The following is a 19,653-nucleotide window of genomic DNA, read 5'->3' as shown; positions in this document are numbered from 1 at the left end:
ACCAGCTCACAAGTATTTGCCGCAAATATACATACACACATACATACATACATACATATGTCCATAACAGTAAGCAGGTATGTTGTTGTAAAAAGCAATAGCAAACTAATTACGTAGCTAAAGTCATGTCATTGAATGCCGCCAACCGTACATTGCGAAACAGTCAGCGAGGACAAAGGACAAAGGAGAATGCGACGTGTCGTGCCGTGCTGTGCTGTGCTGAATTGTGCGTGCGCCCATTCACTACAAAATGCTACAAATACGTTCCATACAATAAGCGGGCATATACAAATATATGTATAAATGTGTGTGTGTATGTATGTATATATATATGTGTGAGTGTGTGTATACGCAATACCACAAACATCTTTTTTGTTTGTGTGTTTATGTCGTACAACCCCAAGCGGACGCAACAACTCCCCCGAGCACGGGCTATGGCGAACTCGCCACTAAAGTACGCACTCCCAACATGATGAAGTGCTTGTTAAAGTATTTATAAGGCATTCGAGGCATTAAAGTGTACAATTTTTTATTGAAGGTTAAAAGTATTTGCTACTTTGCGCCCGCCAAAGGAATAAATGAATAAAAATGCGCTGAAAATCGATTTTAAAATGCAATAGTTAGCAAAAGTAATACTTAAGTGCACTTAAATAGTACTTAACCCGTACGCAGTGCACATGCATATTTATGTATGTATGTATGTATGTATGTATGCCCGTTACTAAATGCGTGAAAGTATATAATTGCACTAAAATGTTGGCAAAAAACAAACAAACTGAAATGCCTTAGGAAAGTTGAGTGCTCACTAAAATTGCGCTCCTAGGGTAGCTCAGCGGCTGGTTGGGTGTTTAAATGACATATAAAATACTATCGAATAATTTTGAATAAAATTTTGTTTATTACGAAAAATACGTATTCGGTTTCCGAGGATGCACGAGTTGTTGATTCAATAGCATTCGTTTAAGTGTCTTTCGAGATACTCTCAACTCAACTTGGTGCGTTCGCAAGGATATTCATCGTGGCCTCAAGATCTCTGCGGTCGCTGAAGAAATTAAATATTAAGCAGAATTCCACTCCCTCAGTCTTCAAAGGCACATGAAGGAGGAAGCTAGTGAACTCCTTAACATCTCAGGCCTAAGCCGACGACTCCACCGAATTAAACCACCTGAGCTGGGATGATGGCTGTTAACTTGAGGAAAGGACTAAGAAAACTTCTTCAGAAAATTGCCCTTATGTAAGCAAAATTTTTCTGCTAGTTAGTTTGTTTGTAACTAGCTGCAGTGTCTGCAAACATTGTTATGCATTTTTAATTGTATATATTTTTGTAATATAAAAACCAAATAAAAAAAAATTTTAAAAAATATAAAAAAAAAACATAAAAAATAAATAGAAATAAACTAGCACTCGCTTGGCCCTGGTTGGAAAGAAATTGTGTGAATGATAACAATAAACTTTTCTTTTCCAATAGTGCCCGCTCTTCAGCAGGCGGAACTTATTTTTTTCATGAAAAGCTTTTGCCTCAAATCATCTAAAATTCGGGTGTAGCATAAAACTGATTTTATTTTTTTAAAGCGTTAGGCCACTAGCGATTCCGCGACAAGTGATGAAAGTATTTGGAAAATTGTCGGAACTTTTTCTGAAAACTTATTTATTTTAAATCTTAAGGAAATGTGAAGGAAGTAAGCACAAAAACCGTTTATTTATTTATTTGCAAACTTGAGTAAATGTAAAAGAAGTAAACAGAAAAAAAATGTAGAAAAAATTTACAAATTTTGAAGTTTATTGAAGTCAAAAATTTTGGTAAGGCGATAAATTAATTAACTTTACATAATATTTATTTAAAGCGATTTTTTTAGTCTTTATAATTTTTTTTTTAATTTTTAGGTTAATATACACTTTTATAAATTTTTTGTTTTTGTAAGATATATTCTGATATTTCTGATTAAATAGAGCTATATGTGGAAATTTTGGAAAGGATTTTTTTAAGTGAAATATCTTCAGTTAATTTAACATTTTTTATTAATTTTTTGGGGTATTTCAGGATAAAGAAACACCAAATTAATAGAAAAATTTTTGGGAAAAAATTTACTTTTCTTTGGTAAAAAATTAACAAATAACTTTTGTAAAGAGTTTTTTAAGCTGAAATATCTTCTGTTTCTTTCAACTTCTTATGCTTATAAACTTTTTGTGGGGTCTTTTAGGATAAAAACAAAAATTAGAAGAAAAATGTTTAGGATAAAATTAAACAAAAAAATGGTAGCAAAGACTTTTTTAAAGTGAAATATCCTCGGTTTTTTTTCTAATTTTTTTTCAAATTTTTTTGTGGTCTTTTAGAATAAAAAAATAAATTGAAAGCAAAATTTTTAGGAAAACAATTTTTTTGTTTTTGTAAAAACTTAAAAAAGAAAATTTTGATTAAAACTTCCTAAAGTGAAATATATTAAGTTGTTTTCACATTTTTTGTGGTCTTTAAATATAAAAAAAACAAATTTAAAGAAATATTTTTAGGTACAAACTTAATTTTTTTTAATTAGAAAACTATTTTGTTTAAGAGTTTTTTAAAGTGAAAAATCTTTTGTTTTTTTCTAATTTTTTTCAGTATTTTGTGGTCTTTTGGGATAAAAAAACAAATTAAAAAAAGTATAGGCAAACACTTAATTTTTATTGTAAAAATTAAACAACAATTTTGGTAAAGAGCTTTTTAAAGTAAAATATATTCGGTTTTTTTCATTTTTGTACGTTTTTTGTGGTATTTTAAGATAAAAAAAAAAACAAATTAAAGAAATATGTTTGGGAAAAAATCTAATTTTTTTGTTCAAAATTAAAAAAAAAAATGTTGGTAGAAAGTTTTTAAAGCAAAATTTATTCGATGTTTTTACTTCTTATTAGCTTTTTTGGGATTTTTTAGGATAAAAAAATTTAAAATATTTTGCAAATTTTTAATTAAATGTTTTTAGTTCAATTTTTTTTGTAAAAAATTATATATACCTCTATTTGAGAATAATGAATATGCCATTTTCGAAAAATAGGACCACTCAGGTGTTTCCTTTCATTATTAGCTGAGACTATGCTTAGTAGTCCCTGAAAGTTTTGTAATGAGATTCATTCAACTTTTCGAGTTATATTCAAATACGTGCAGCCAACCAATAAAAAATCAGTGAAAAATACTGCTTTAACTAAGCCTTAGCATACTTAAGAGATTAAGTTTATTTGCAGATCGATCGAAGTATCGCTGCGTCCATTAGTAAACAGACACACGATATTTTCTGCTGGTTCACTGTGCGTAATTGAATTTAACTTAAGGCTTATGGGAATACCACTATGAATCTTTCAGGGATTACTAAGTATAGTCTGATTTTTTAATGAAAACTAAAAATAAAAATTTTGAAGGAATTGTTATCATTTTGAGATTTATTTAATATTGAAATTTATGGTATAGAATTTCAAAAATCACAAAAGAAACTTTTGTTCCCAAAAAAATTAAAAAAAACAATTTTTGAAAAAAAAAAAACAAATAATTTCTTAAAACGTGTATATTGACCTAAAAAGTAAAAAATTAAAAAAATTTCTTAAATCATGTATATTATTGATCCCAAAAAAATTAAAAAGCAATAACTTAAATTTTTTTTACTTAAAGCGTGTTTATTTAACTAAAAATTAAATGTTATCGTTTTGAGAATTATTTAATATAAAAATTTAATTCAAAAATGGCAAAGGAAAATTTTTTTCCAAAAAAAAAATTAAAAACACAATACTAAAAAAAATGTATTTTTTTTTTTTTGGTGTATGCTACCATAATTAAAAAGTGTATATTAACCTAAAAAGTAAATCTTATCATTGTTAAATTTTTTTAATGTTGAATATTATGGTATGCATTTCAAAAAAAGAAAAAGGAAATTTGTTTCCCAAAAAAATCTTTTGAAAAAATAAAACATAATATATATAACATAAAAAATAGTTTAAAAAAACTAAAAAACACGCTTTTATTGCCAATCGAACTAAAAAGTATAAAATAAATTTTAATGACAAAGAGACCTATAATGAAGTAATAGCAAATCGAACGATCAGTCATAGTCAACTACCTCAGAACAGAACTATAACAAAAATTGAGATACAAATAGAGTAATTCAAATTAGAGTTAAAAGCGTGGGAAGGATTGGCAATAAAAGCGTGTTTTTAGTTTTTTTAAACTATTTTTTATTTTCTACTTTTTAGTTCGATTAGCAAAAAAGCTTGTTTTTTAGTTTTTTTTTTTAATATTTTTTATTATGAATGAAAATTATTGTTATCATTGCAGTCAGTGAATTAAAGATTCGATATATTCGTGTTATATTTAATTCCTTTCTTATCGACTGTGAGTCTAAAGCTATGCAGTTATCGGCCGTGATAAAGAAGTAATCGGGATGAAGAACTTATTTCGTGGAGGGAGCCTGAGAAACGGCTACCCCACTCCATTTTCGATTTCGTGGTGTGGTGCACTATGAATTCCTTCCACCTGGCCAAACTGTTAATAAGGAATATTATTTGAGCGTTATGCGTCGTTTACGTGAAGCGATTCGTCTATAAAGACCAGAGTTATGGGCCAACAACTCTTGGTTTTTGCATCACGATAATGCACCGTCTCACACTGCACTCGTTCTTCGTGACCATTTTGCCAAAAATTCCACGCATATCGTTCCGCAGACACCGTATTCGCCTGATTTGGCTCCGTGTGACTTCTGGCTATTCACAAAACTCAAGTTTCGGGGATTGGAAAAATCGTTGGCATAAGTGTATTTCATAGAGAGGGGTTTATTTTGAAGGGAATGAAATTGATTTACAAGCATAAATAAAGATTTTTCATTTTACAACCAAATTCACCTTACTTTTTGCCCACAGGTGAAAAAAAGAAAATATTAATCCTGGCAATCCTAATAAGGATAATGGAAAACTTTTATCAAATTATTGCATTGTCATCGGTCCTTGATAGGTGTGCAAAATTCCAAGTCTATCAGATTGTTAGAACCCAGTGAAAATTTAGTTCAAAGATTCCGTTACACACATACATACAACCCGACCTAATAAAAGTGTGTTAAAAACAAAACAAAAAACGTGCATATTTAGCCAAACACTAAATCTGATTATTTTGAGATTTATTTAATATCGAAACTGACGGTATAGAGTTTGAAAAATGGCTAAGAAAAATTTGTTTGTAAAAATTTTTTTTGAAAAGAACAAAACAAAAAAAACCAAAACAATTTAAAAAAAATAAAAAAAAAGTTCATTTAACCAAGAGCCCAGCATATTTCACTTAAAAACCCCTATACCAAAATTTTCAAGGTTGAATAAATTTCAAAATTATTATTATTTTTTCTTTTTAATGTTTTCAGATTACTTTTTATTGTACTCAAGTCTACAAATAAACCTATTTTCAGAAAAATTTACGGCAATCTCGCAAACATAATATTAATGAAAGAGATTAGAAAAAAATCTGCAAACAAATTCTCAAACAGTTTTCTCAAAAATTGCTCTCACAAACTTTGTACAAAAATATATTTTTTTTAACCCTGGAAGATCACAAAAAGCTCGTTAAAATATTAAGCTCGATCGGAGATATTTCACTTGAAAAAACTTTTCTAGACTAAAAAAAAAGTTCTAATATACATAAAACTCTTTGCCAAAATATTCGGCAGCAAATCTTTAAATTATAGATTATTTTTTTTCAAAAGTTTGTCAGTTTGTTTTTCAAGTCTACAAACATACCAATTTTCAGCGATAACATTTCGCACTCGGAACACTTGGCATGGAATAAAAATGTGAAAACTGCTACTATAAAACTAACAAAAAAAATATTTATATATATTATTAAAATTTCAAAAAAATATATTTTTATATTATTTACAAGATGAGCTAAATTCTTACAAATTACAAACCTAAAAAATTTTGGTTGGAAAAATATTTTATTTCTTATAATTCGAATTTTCCAATCGGAAGCGATGCCGACCGTATCAATAGCCATAGAAACTTTTTTTCAAGAAACTACGTTTTTCAAGTATTTAAATTCAGAAATATTTTTTTTTTTTGTGATGTGATGTTTCTGATATAAAATTGGCTGCCAATTTTTTACTTATTTTAGTTTCAAACTTAAAAAAATGCAAATTTTTGCAAAACTCTATGTAAATCAATGAAGGAGTCAATGAAAACTTGTTCTGTACTTTTAAAGCTATTCACATATGTAATCGGAGCATTTTTTCTGACTGTAGATTAAAAATATGCAGATTAGCCCGACCACACGACCTTCAAAAAACGATTCGTCGAAGAAAGTCCCTTCAGCTGACATTTTTCTTTACGTTAATAAGAAAAGTCACAGCCCATGATATGCACAAAAAGGCACCATTTCTAAAACTTTGATTTATTTCACTGTCTCGCTGAATGAAATAGGCTTATTTTTACCGCTGCGCCCTTGGCGTTTTCCTTTAACTCTATTTTAGAGGAACAGCATCCACTGTTGCAATGAGTTTTCGGAATTTAAAAATACTTTTCAAGCAAAAGCTATTTAATTTCGTATCATTCAGATGTAAAAAAAGAGTACGCCCATTTTGTATTCGCAATTTGCTTAGCTGTCATTATCAGAACAAAATGGGATTTAACAAGAAATTCGTTGCTGCATTTATTTTGCTACTTTTTGCGAATAGCTCAAAAGAAAAGGCCAAACTTCTTTGCTTATCCAGCATGCATAAATTAACATAGTTCCATGAACACAAATACATACATATATATACGCAAGAAACGGTAAATAGAAAACACAAAATATGCCGAAGTAATCACTTGGAAAAAACCAGAGCAACACTTTCATCCTTTGACAAACTTTTCCTTCCTTAATTTTGCATATTCGCCTTAAATGCTTATATACAACTACGTAGAGTAAAAAACGTACAACGTAGATTACAAAAAAAACTATTATATGAATACGCACATAGATACATAAATAATTGCATATATTTTGGCGCTCTTACACACATAAAAACTCTCACTTAGGCAGCTGTGGTGAACTTTTTCCAATTCAGTGAACCGAAGAGCGAAGCGAAGAGACTTTTTGATTTATCCTTCTCACTGTGCGTTCTAAGCTAAATTCATATGAACGAGAGAACCGAGTTAATGACTTCACGGTGCCAATTGTTAGCTTAGTAGGTGGTTTGTTGTGGTTGTATGTATTTTCTTTCAAATATATTAAAAAACTACTGAATCAAGCTTTATTTTCCCATGGACTCGCGATTGGCATAACTAAATTGAAAGCTTAAAGCGCGCACCCAAGTTTTACGTCTCCTAAAGCAAGCAATGCGCTTTTTTATTCAAATGTAAAAAAAGCTTTCAAACCGGAACATATTCAAAATGCAGGGTGCTTTTTGCACATCAGTACGAACAAGAATTTAATATTTTTCACAAGCTTTTTGGGATATCGAGACCAATGGCTTTTTGACGAAGGTTCTACCCTAGGAAGAAGCATGAAATATGTATTTAGTCGTTTATGTTATTTATTTATGTAGGCAAACACTCAACCATACGTAATTTTTTAAATATTCATTGCTAACCTTGAGGTTGTACACTGCTTTGTGAGGAATTTCGTCGCCGCCTGACTATAAGTGAGACGGTAGTTATCATCTCCCAGTATCGCACCACTCTGTACCAGAGACACGGCTTTCATTATTGCCTTCAGTTCAGCCTGAAAGACACTGAGATAGTCGGGTATTTTAGCACAACAAGTAGTCACAGGGAAACGCTGGTACAACGAGTTCTAGCGTAGCCGTCGATCCGGGCAAGATAAACTTCGTGAAAGTTATCCCAAAATGGTTGTTGAGCCAGAATCAATCGATGATAAATTGATAGCGCAAGATGGTCATATGGCGAGATATAGGCAGCCTTTGTTATTGGTGGAGTTCAGCATACATTCAATATTCAATGAACATTTGATTGTCAACAAGTTTAGATCTCGTTGGATATCGCATGATTTCCCAAAAAAAAGGCTCGTGTCGTATTAAAGGTATTAAAGAAATTCAGCCGCGATGGGTCAAATCACGTCTATGCCATTGAACAGGTAGCGTATGTTGGACCTATGCATATCAGCTACAAACAAAACAACAATTGACACTGTGGGCTTTCTAAGACGAGTTCAATCCAACAAAAGTGGTTCGGGGAAAAAGCATTTCAAAGCAAATGGTCGCTTGTTTTTTCGGGAAATCTGGTCATATCGCAAGTGTAATACAAGAGAAATTTAAAACATAAACATTTTTAGTAGTTCCGAATGAATTCTTTGCCAGAAGTTTTCGGTAAATCAAGGAAAATCAGCCGCCTTTACCAAGACAACACGAGCTCTCACTTATCGACTTATACAAGAGAGTTTTAGAGCACCCAAAAGAACGATCTAATGAGTCATCCGCCTGGATTTGGTACATAATGATTTCTTTTTGCTCCAGAAACTCTATAACAAAATGCGATATCAGCAGTCTTCAATGCCTGAAAAAGCTGTTTACGCTTTTAGAGTGCTCGTTTCTGAGGTATGCACTTCCGAGAGACAAAAGTGCTTTGAAAATTGTTTCAAGCGAGTGCAGAAGTGTATTGGCTTCCAAGAAGAAAATTTTGGAAAAAAATAAAGCCATTTTGATTGTTGTTGTCCATGTTTTTATTTTGTGGGCGTAAAATATAACAGGCAACCCTCGGAGCTGGCTCTGCCCTGTTCTTGAGGTAGGCCCTTCGAGGAGTATCGTAGTAGTTGTGGTTTAACGCCCAAATGCGGGTAGTGCCTTTTTCGCCCGATGTGGAGTTGCATTGCAACCGGTTGCCGGACCCATAGTACAGCAGTGGTTTAGATAGGCCTCGAACCCCACCAAGGTGGTTAGTGTGTCCATTCTGCACTGCCAATTTGTACTGTTAAATACTTTTGCGTTTTTGGGGCGCTGACCAACGCATTGATTTGATCCGTTGTGCTTTTGAGCGCCGTGGAGTCGGACCGTCGCCGGGAGGTGCTCAATTAAAAACATCTGAGGCTGCCCAGATTTCCTTTAGCGGATAAGATTTAATGTTCCACAAAGCAGTCTTCGCAATGTTTACCTTTTTTATGGTGATGACTGGAAAACTAAAACTGGTGCGAGTAATGCACCTATTGATCGAGACTATAATTCATTACCCAATACCAGCCGGCTTGATTTCGCTTTATATAAATCAAAATAATTATGTAAAAATTTTAACTTTAGTTGCTTAATATTGAACTTATATTTTTGCTCATATTTTAGATAACAAATTCGGCTAGTTTCTCTTCAAATTTTTGTCTAGTCTAAATAAAAAAATATTATAATTTTTTTTATTTTTTATTTTTTTTAGAATAGTGATAAAATTGTATACAAAACCCCCTCCGAAAAAAATCTTGCATACTTGCATGCACACCTACCGCACATTGCTGTTAGAAGCTACACAAGAGACAAAACAAAAGCAAAATTTTTTTTTAAACAAGTTAGCCCTCCCACAACAGCCTAACCAGCAGTGCCAGTTGGTGTATCGGATTTTGTTTTCATTTCATGCCAACATCCACAAACCAAACGAAACAAAACAAAAGCAAAGGCGCTTGAAAAATTCCACCAGACTCACATTAGACACGGCACGTGAGTTGAAATCATGCGGCTGGTAATATTTTCTATGGCTTCAATTAACAATAAACCAATGTTGCTTTCACTTTTAAGTAGCCATTTGTATGTTTTGTGTTTATAAGTAAGTTCATAGGTACCACACACGGAGAAGAGAATATGCAATTGGCCTTTTTCTGCTTTTTTTTCTTGATTGTGTAGAGAACCGCAAATATATTGATTGCTCGTGTTTTGCTGTCATTTTTGTGTTTAAGAAATGCGTTGTCTTAGTTTGGTGTCACTATTTCATTTAGCATCACTCTTTATCATTCACCATCGTTTGAATATAGAAAGGACACTTCGTGAACAAAACATCTACTTTCGGAAGTTGCATCAGCTATTAATAAACTGCACGAAAAAAGTATACTACCGAGATGATTAAGATGACCTCTTCTATCTTCTTTTTTCTTAGTTGCCGTGATAAACGCTAAACCAAGTGAAGCCAAGTTCTTCTCCACTTATGATGATCTCTACTAAAGCAAGAATAGGAAAATAGTCCAATTATACATATTGTATTATCGAGAGGAGAGGGAGCGGGAAACAGGTTGCAGTTTTCAGTGACAGTCAGGCTGCACTGAAGGTCCTGGATCTACATAAAGAGCGATCTACATAAGAGCCTGGTCTAGAACGCTGCAGAACTGCGAAGTGTTTTGTGACAAGTCCGAACAGAAAACTGTCAAACTTTCTACTAAAACTTAGAAGGAAAGACGTTCAGTTGATGGCCGGTATCATTACAGGACACAACCCATGGGGTCAGCATATGATCACCATTGGAATCATTGAGGTCCCAGTGTGCCTGCCATGCTTGGAGGAGTCGGATAGCACTGAGCACTTTCTCTGTGAGTGTCCTGCCTTTGCTAGAGTACGACTACGAGTTTTGGGTTCCGTTGTCATGATAATGGGTAATATTCGTTCTCTAAAACTGGGGGATATTTACAGATTTGTAAAAGAATATGCAAAATTCTCACAGGACTAACTATCTCTACCTCTATCTCTACCTTAATTCTTTCCGATCTCTTTCTCTGATATTTTTCTCCTTCCCTCCTTGACTATCCTTGTTTTGGCTTAGACACAAAAATATGTCGCTCAGAAAACCCATGTCAATATTAAAAAGTCGCAAAGCGGTGGTTTTCCATTGCTTCTATTTGAAAGAAGAGTACGGATATATGAAGAGAAGTGGTAGAAAACCAAAACTTAGCGCTAGAGATGTTCAAAAAATTAAACGCGTAGCTGTGAATTAATCAAGCCCCACTGAAATTATGTACATGAAGCGGATTCTAGTCCAGAATATGTAAAACGAGTAACTAAGCCTAAGTTGTTAACCAAACGACACAAACGGGCCAGATTGACATTTGCAGAAAAGTTCCAATTTTGGGAAGGTGAATATATAGAACTGCTAGACGAAGTACTTATTACTTTCTTTGATGATGGTTTCTATGAGGAACAGCAACAGAAGAGTTTAAGGCAATTTTAGAATATCCTGCCTACAGCTCGGACTATAACCCAAACGAAAATGTACAGGCAGTACTTTCTCAATCGGCTTTCAAAAATTTAACACCCTTTGATAGCACTAATACCCTTAGAAAAGGAACCCTTTTAATCAGTTCAATTGCTAGCTTACGCGAACGACATAGACATAATCGCATCCTCGCTGCCGAGTTTGAAAGAAGCCTTCGCGAGAGAGCAGCAAAATGTATGGGCTGAGAAATAAACGAAGCCAAAACTAAAGCGCTAGTTTCAACTACATCGGACTCTGTCAGACACAATGTGGGTCAAACACTAAAAATCGGTGACTATGGTTTTCGAAGGGATTTTTTTCCCCCCCCATTTATTTTATACATCTGTCCATTGACATTAAGTATGTTGTTTAACAATTTGGTCAGGATTTATATACATCGCTTAATGGTCAGTGTCAAAAGCGATAAAATTAAAATAAACGAAATAATATACAATAACACTGTGCAACAAATTCAGGTTAGCAAAAATTAGGTCCATTCTGAGAGTGGCGGGTGAAAATAGAGGCGAAATTAGAAGACCCGTATCGCGCCGTTTTTTATGTTAGTTCGAATTTTTTTTAATCAGCCTTCGAAGTTCGAAATCGGAGCCGATTTTCGGTATATTGTTTCATAAGTACCACAAAAATTTTCGAAATCAATTTTTTCAAAAATTGTAATTGTTGCACAGGTCTCTAGCAATAATTTGGCTTTTACAGATTAAAAAAATATCAATTAGTCGACGAGTTATAGCCAAAAAACCATATAAACAATTTTGCTCCGATTTCGAACTTCGAATGCCGATTTAAAAAAAATTCGAACTAACATAAAAAAACGGCGCGATACGGGTCTTCTAATTTCGCCTCTATTTTCACCCGCCACTCTCAGAATGGACCTAACTTTTGCTAACCTGAATTTGTTCCACAGTGTAATCCAATACAAGTTTCACTTTACATGATTACATTTTACAACTATTTTTAATTATTTTTTTACATATTTATGGTTTTTTAACATTTATCATTATTAAGTCGCTTGGTCGGGTTCTCTTTAAACGCCTTTTTGCGTTTCTTTCCCTTTCAAGAAGTTTGTTGATTTCTGCATTACTGTGTGTGTGTATTTTTTCAAAGTGCCTTGTTGTTATCTTTTTGATTTCTTCGTCTACTCTTGCTATATTAAAAGTCCTGTGGATGTCATCGTTTTTCGTGTACCTGTCAGACATGGTCAAAATTCCAAGGATCTTAGATTGCTGTCGTTGGATTTTTTCTATATGAATGGCACCTTCGAATGGCAAATAGTGTTTATGAGTAGACTTTTCATAACACAAATGCACTAGCAGATTTATGACAGACGTTTCAAATCCGCTGCTATGACAACCCGCAAGCTAAGCTCAGACAAAATCAGCAATTTCTGCTTGGAAATCCGCTTTTCTTGAAATCTCACGTGCCGGCAACAGCCGCATGACTCGCGTATCGGATGCCAATAATATTTTAACAACATTCCAAACAACAGTCGCATACCTCCAAAGCCTCGTCTTTGTCTTTTTACAATTTCCAATAATACTACGTAAAAATCTATTATGCAGCTGGTTTTGCTATTTCTCTATTTTCTCTCTACTACCGCTTATGCTTAGTGGTCTCGTATTCTTACTGCTAGAAGTCGACTTAAAGCCTCTTGAATCGATTGAATTTTTGCGATTTTTTTCGATTTTTCATTGACCGACTTTTATTATACACTAATGTAATTAGTAGCATATACCAAGGCGTTAGGCCAATTTGGCTTCAGTTCTTCGCGAATTCTTGAACTCTTAACAACAAAATTGCGGAATCGAAAAAATGGAAAGTAAAATATTTGGGAAATATTGAAAGCGTTAAAAAGGATATTCGCTCAAGGATCAAAAGGGCAATTGATCCTTGAAAGGATACGATTTGTGGATAACTAGTGAAGGAGCAAAGGATTATTCGAACTAAAGGATATACTGTGTGGATTAGAAGGTGAAAAGACAAATGTGTGAGCGGAGAATACAACGCCAATAAAACGTAAATTTTGTGAAAAAATACAGAGATATATCGAACTGTGTCCTTGTGTTGGTTATTGAAAATACAGTGACTTCAAAAATGTGTGTGTGAAGCATATAAGCAATATTGAAAGGATACTAAAATGTTTTGTTAAACATTTTCTATTAAGTTTTGAACTAATTTTGATAGCTACGAAATGAATATAAAGATCCTTCCGCCTCAACAACCTGCCTAAAAGTGAATATAACTTAAATAAAGGACTTTCTCCTCAGCAGTATTTACCAAAAATTTATGGAGAACATTTTATGCTGTTAAAACAACAACGATCTCAATATCCTTTTACAAGTTTATACGTATATTTTCACTACTTCATATTTCTTTATGAATGGAAAGAAAAAACCTTCGTAATGATGAGTGTCCGAAATTCCGCCTTTTTGAATTTTGAAATATCGAAAATTATTTTTTTCGTATTCAGTGATCCAAAAAGCCTTCCGAGTAACGATTTTTAAGTCAATCTGACTAATTGAAAAAAATTGGGGAAAATATTCAGGAAATATTTTTCAGATTTTCGAGAAATAAAAACGATTTGTGTAGAGTTATACGAATTATTTAATTAATTACACTGTGTCATCTATTCCTGGGCCATATAATTGTACTTCAGCCGTCATTCAAACTATCGATTTGTTGTTGCCTACGTAGCATTCTACCTTCTCGAGAGCTATCGTTAGCGCGCTTATCTGCCTCTTTCATACGTGCAACACCATTTTTTTCAGCATACCAACGCTCCGGAGCGCCCGAGAGCCCTTCGTTAATTCTTGAATAACTCGAAATATATTTCACGGATTCACTTCAAATTTTCACGAAATATTTTTAGGATATCGTACTTTGAGAAAATGCAAATAAAATCCATTTTTTTTTATTCTGACTACCCCTAGACCCTTAAATCACAACCTGGTCTGAGTACAAGGGAGCCTCACTTGACGTGGAATGGCCCACAAATAAGTACATCTAACACAAAAAATCAATGCCAAAATATTGCATCTGCTATACTAATTAAGTGATAAGTGCAAACTTGTTGATTGAAATGTCCTTGAATGTCCTTGCTGAATAATTTTTTTGCAGGATAATAAGGTCAAAAAAATGAATTTTTTTTTTTTCGTTTTAAGCAATTCCTAATATATTTCAGAATATTCACACAAAGTTCCAGAGCCTAATTCTCAATATTTCCGTAGATACAAAGACAAAGGTAGGCGAGCGTTAGGTAGTTACGCTGTGACCGGACAGCTATAGTACAGACTTTATCTTCTTTTCTCGACTTTTCATTTTTCTGATTTCTTTCATAGCTTGTTCCCTTCAGTATTAAATTCTCTTCTATTTGAACTAACAAAATAGATAAAAAAAAAATTCCAAGATTTTTTATACCAAGTTGAAGTGCATTTTTTTTTTAGAAAGGCATTTTTTTCTTTAAAACCTCGAAAAAGTTGAAATTTTGGAATTTCTCTCAGTTTTCTTAGTCCATCTAGAATAAAAAATCATGATAATTAGAAATCCCTTTGAATTTTTTGCTTTAGATAATAATTACGAGCTGTATCTTGTACGCCAGTTGGAAACTCCAGGGTTGCAGCGCTCTACTAATTTCTATGTTAAACATTTTTTTCAACTTATTTTAACCAGTACAAAAAATTTTTATACTTTTTAAATGTTCATTAGAAGATAGAAAAAACTTTGCAGTGCTAAATTAATTTTTTCCTAAAAAAAAAATCGCAAAGAGATGCAATTTTTAGACCTCATAAGCCAGGCTCCCCCCTTAATATTATATACAAAATAATTGCGTTGGTTGAAATTTTACTCAAGTAATACAAATAAATGATTCTGTGATGTAGAAAAAATAAATAAGCCTGTAAAAGGATATTCATGCCGTTGTTGTTGATGTTGCTGTAAGATTATAAAACGCTCTCGATAAGATTGTATAAATACTGCTGAGGTGGAAGTCCTACATAAAAATCCAGACCGTTCCGCCAACGCACACAGAACCGACTGTTGTGCGCAGGAAAGCATGGAATTCAGCAGCCTAGCCTGTGGGAAGGATTAATAAAAGTTACAGTACAGATATTCGCGAACCATTTATGGTACACAAATATTATAAAAGTTAAATGCTGTTTTTAATAAAAAATTTTAACAACAGTTACACTTTGAAGGCCGATATGTATTATCGAAAACAGTTTGAAAACCATAAAGCTCGAAGACACATTTTCACGGCGTGTAAATTTAAAAAAGTCTTTCGCGTTGTACTTAATATTTAACCTAAACAGAAAAAAACCCAAAAATGCTCAGTACCGAGGCTAAATAACCTGCTTCGAATATTTCCAATATTAGGTTAGGTTAGGTTGACCTGACCGGCTGAAAGCCATCACATAGACCTATTTGTTCTTAGTGTTACCAGATGGAGCTAGACCCTTACGTTTCTTTGTAGTGGACATCTTGTAATACGTCTGCGACTTTTGCAAATCTAAGTAAACTTTGGAGCTCTATCCCAGAGAGAAATTCTAACTTCTCATATTGTAAAGCTCCTAAACATTTTAATCTGGTTCCAGCTAACGCAAAGCGAGAACATAGAAAGTGTTCTAGCGGTTTTCTAGCGTGTCCCTCTCTTCAAGTTCATTGCAAAATCTGCAGCTATCGTTGTTTGTAATTCCTATCTTGTATGCGTGCGCCGCTAAAAAATTGTAACCTGTAAGCATAACTACATTAGTTCTGCTTTCCTTTCTAGACAGCGCTAGTACGAATCTGGCGTATTTGTCTGCATTCTGTGTACACATGATTTTCGCGGTTTTACAAGTGGAAGCAGATTATTCCACCGCCTGTCTATCCGTCTTTTCATGTCCGCAGCGATGCCATTGTATACCGTCGCTTTCTTGTTCGAATTGTATGTAAACTTCGCTTTTGGCAATCTCATCTACAATTTCGTTTCCTGCAATGACCTTATGTCCGGGCATTTAATAGATGTGTAACCGTCTGTCTGCGGCTAGTCTCTCTATGGCTTCCCCGTTTTTTAGAACATTTTTAAATGAAATTTCATATGAGTTTATTGCTTTTATGGCCGCATGGCTGTTGACGTATATATTTATTTTGACGCTGCTTGATGTCTTTGCGAATTTTATTTCCGAAGCCTTACCTACAGCAAAGGCTTCTGCTTGAAAGATACTACAGTGGTCACGAAGCTTAAACGGCTGCCTGTTGCCTAGCTCTGCGCAATAGATCCCTGTCCCTACTCCGTCTAACATTTTCGAACCTTCAGTAAATATATTAAGAGTATTTAAGTTAGGTTTCATTCCTCTTTTCCACCCCTCTTCTTCTTTGTTGTTCGGAATTTCTTCCCCCAATTGCATTTCGGAGTTATATAGTCCATCTGAACCCTGTAGCTCGTACCTATTGAGCTATGTCCGCATATTTTGCAGGTAAATTCGCCTGTCACACTGAGTCTTACGGCGGATTTAGCTGCTAGACATTCCGGCGCAATATCAGTCGGTGACAAGTTGAGTATTCTTTCAAGCGCTGGCGTTGGAGTAGTTCTCAATGCACCTGCTGTGTAGGGTGCACCAAGGCGTTGAATACTTTCCATAGGCTTTTTATATGTCGGTTTTCTTAGCGCAGTCCAGAGCACCGTATAGTAATATTGGTTTTACTATAGCTGAGTAGCACCAACACATTATAGCAGGAGATAGACCCCATGTAACTGCCAGCATCTTTTTACATGCGTATAGTGCGTTGCTGGCCTTTTTCTTCCACTGTAATATATTGTACTTCAATGATAGTTTACTATCCAAAATTACTCCAAGGTACTTTGTGTGGTTTTTAAGAGTTAGTTCCACGTCGTTTAGCTTCGGGGGTTGCCAATAGGGGATCTTACACCTTCTATGTAGTAAAAAGTATCGTATCCGTGCACTGCTGCGAGAGTATTATTCATTATGTTACTCACGGTGTTTAGGTATTTGCCTGTCACTACTATGGCTATGTCATCTGCATATACTACTAGTTTCGCTGCCGTACGTTCAAATTTCTTTAGTAACTCATTAACTGTGAGTAGCCAGAGAAGTGGCGATAGAACACCACCCTGTGGCGTACCCTCGCTTGCTACTTAGTGAGTATAGCCTCGTTCCATTCCGCCCTCATTATTCTACAACCTAACAAGTTCTTTATCCATGAATAAAGAGCGGGTTCTGTATTCGTTGTACTATATTTAAGCCCCTTAAAATGGCTTCTCTCGACACATTGTTGAATGCACCACTAATGTCTAGAAATACTCCTAAAGCATATTCCTTGTACTCTAGAGCTTTCTCTATAACACTAGTGAGTGTAACGCTCTCTCTGTGGATCTGCCTTTCCAATATTAATTAAGAACACTTAATTTCGAAATAACGTAATGACCGTCGAAAATGAGAGCCTTCATCAGAGTTGTCAAGACAAAACATAAAAAAAATTAATAAATAATTGGTGCGTACACTTCTGTTGGGTATTTGGCCGAGCTCTGCCTCATATTTGTGATGTGCGTTCCACTAATGGAGGGACCTAAAGTTTTACGCCGACTCCGAACGGCAGATATTTCTATGAGGAGCTTTTTTCATGGCAGAAATAAAATCGGCGATCTGCCATTGGCAATATGATCTACTAGGCAATTCTCTTGGCCCACTACTTAAAATATTCTCCCGATTCGCTAGGAAAACATCAGACAGCACAAAATCAGAACTCCCAGATAGCTTGCGCTGATTACAAATGCATGAATTTTCTAGCTATACCCACCTATAATTTTATTTTTTTTATTTGAAAACTTTCAACAACAACTAATTCAAAACAGAATAAAAACGTTGTTTTTACTCCCTAAATTATTTCACGTTTTGTACCTACAAAGTACGACATGTCAATACCTTCGTAACCTACCGATTTCCATTCAATATCATATTTCAATACGGACTCTTCGTTTTTATTATAATTTCTATATCAAGAACTTCAGTACGAATTGTGCAAGGTATGTTCCAGTAGCACATTCACTTCGAACTCTATTATGCTGTTTTAATCTACGATATCGCTTTGTTAGTAGAAACCCTTGTAATTAATTGGCTTTTCCATTGAAGCAAATGAATAAATGAACCTGACTTGAGCTCCAAGGTGACTCTCATACAAATCTACTTAAATTATATAAACTGAATGCCGAACATTTTGACTACCATTCAGTTAATTCCTGGGATCGATGCCTACCCTGGGCGGGGAACATAAGATGATCGAAACATTTTTTTTTCTATCGACCATCGGCAAACAATGGCAAGCCCCTGGAGGACATTTATGCTAAAGACCTTCTAATAACAACCGTAGATGGCGGCAACCTTTTTAGGCTTACTGTCAAAATCATATGTTAATCCGACCATTTGTTTACAAGTTACAGTGCTTTAAGTAACGCTACTTTTGAGTTTTTAAAAAGAATGAATTCAAAGCAATTCCGTGTGCTAATTTATCATTGTTTTTTAATGAAAAAAAATACTGTTCAATGCCAGGAATGGCTTGAAAAACATTATTCGGACTCTGCTCCATGAAAAAGAAGCATTTGTTATTGGTATGCCGAATTCAAACGTGGTCGTACAGACACCGATTATTCCGGAAAACGTTGAAAAAACACTGAAAATCATAATGTTCGACCCTAAAGTGAAAGTCAGGGAGATTGCTGACATTCCAAAGATATCAGCAGGCAGTGTACATACCATAATACACGAACATTTGGGTATGAAAAAGGTGTTTTCCAAATGGGTGCCGCGTTTGCTCACACCGGAGCAAAAACAACAACGAATCGATGATTCAAAAAGCTGTTTGGACATGTTTACGCGCAATAGGTCGGAGTTTTTGCGTCGGTACATCACAATGGATGAAACATGGATCCACCATTTCACTCCAGAGTCAAATCGGCAGTCTGCTGAGTGGCATGCAGCCGGTGAAAGCCGCCCAAAGCGACCAAAGACGCAGCAGTCGGCTGGCAAGATTATGGCGTCTGTATTTTGGGATGCGCATGGAATAATATTCATCGACTATCTCCAGAAGGGGCAGACCATTAACAGCGACTATTATATAGCGTTATTGGAGCGTTTGAAAGACGAAATCGCAAAGAAACGGCCTCATATGGCGAAGAAAAAGGTGTTATTCCACCAAGGCAATGCACCGTGTCACAAATCAATGAAAACCATGGCAAAATTGAACGAATTGGGTTTCGAATTGCTTCCTCATCCACCGTATTCTCCAGATTTGGCCCCCAGCGACTACTGGCTCTTCGCAGACCTCAAAAAGATGCTCCATGGTAAGAGATTTGGCTCAAATGATGAAGTAATCGCCGAAACTGAGGCCTATTTTGAAGGCAAAGAAAAATCGTTTTACAAAGGCGGTATCGAAAGATTGGAAAAGCGTTGGAATGATTGTATCTCCCTAAAAGGGGACTATGTTGATGAA

The 19,653-nt window shown here is 34.5% G+C and overlaps 1 protein-coding gene across 3 annotated transcripts in view; it reads left to right on the top strand.

The window, feature by feature from the left end:
- Window positions 1-12,944: 12,944 nt before the first annotated feature.
- Window positions 12,945-19,653, top strand: part of LOC128855669 (transient receptor potential protein) — a 45,871-nt gene continuing 39,162 nt past the window's right edge. The window contains exon 1 of one of the 3 annotated variants that reach the window (XM_054090760.1): window positions 12,945-13,140. The gene's annotated coding sequence lies outside the window, so the exon portion shown is untranslated. Of the gene's footprint in view, window positions 13,186-15,193; window positions 15,294-19,653 lie in introns of those variants that run through there. The other 2 variants (XM_054090759.1, XM_054090761.1) reach the window with 2 other exon arrangements.

Source organism: Anastrepha ludens, chromosome 2, assembly GCF_028408465.1.
Source record: "Anastrepha ludens isolate Willacy chromosome 2, idAnaLude1.1, whole genome shotgun sequence".
In the NCBI taxonomy this organism is placed as follows: Eukaryota; Metazoa; Arthropoda; class Insecta; order Diptera; family Tephritidae; genus Anastrepha; species Anastrepha ludens.
This window is presented reverse-complemented; position numbering and strand designations above follow the sequence as displayed.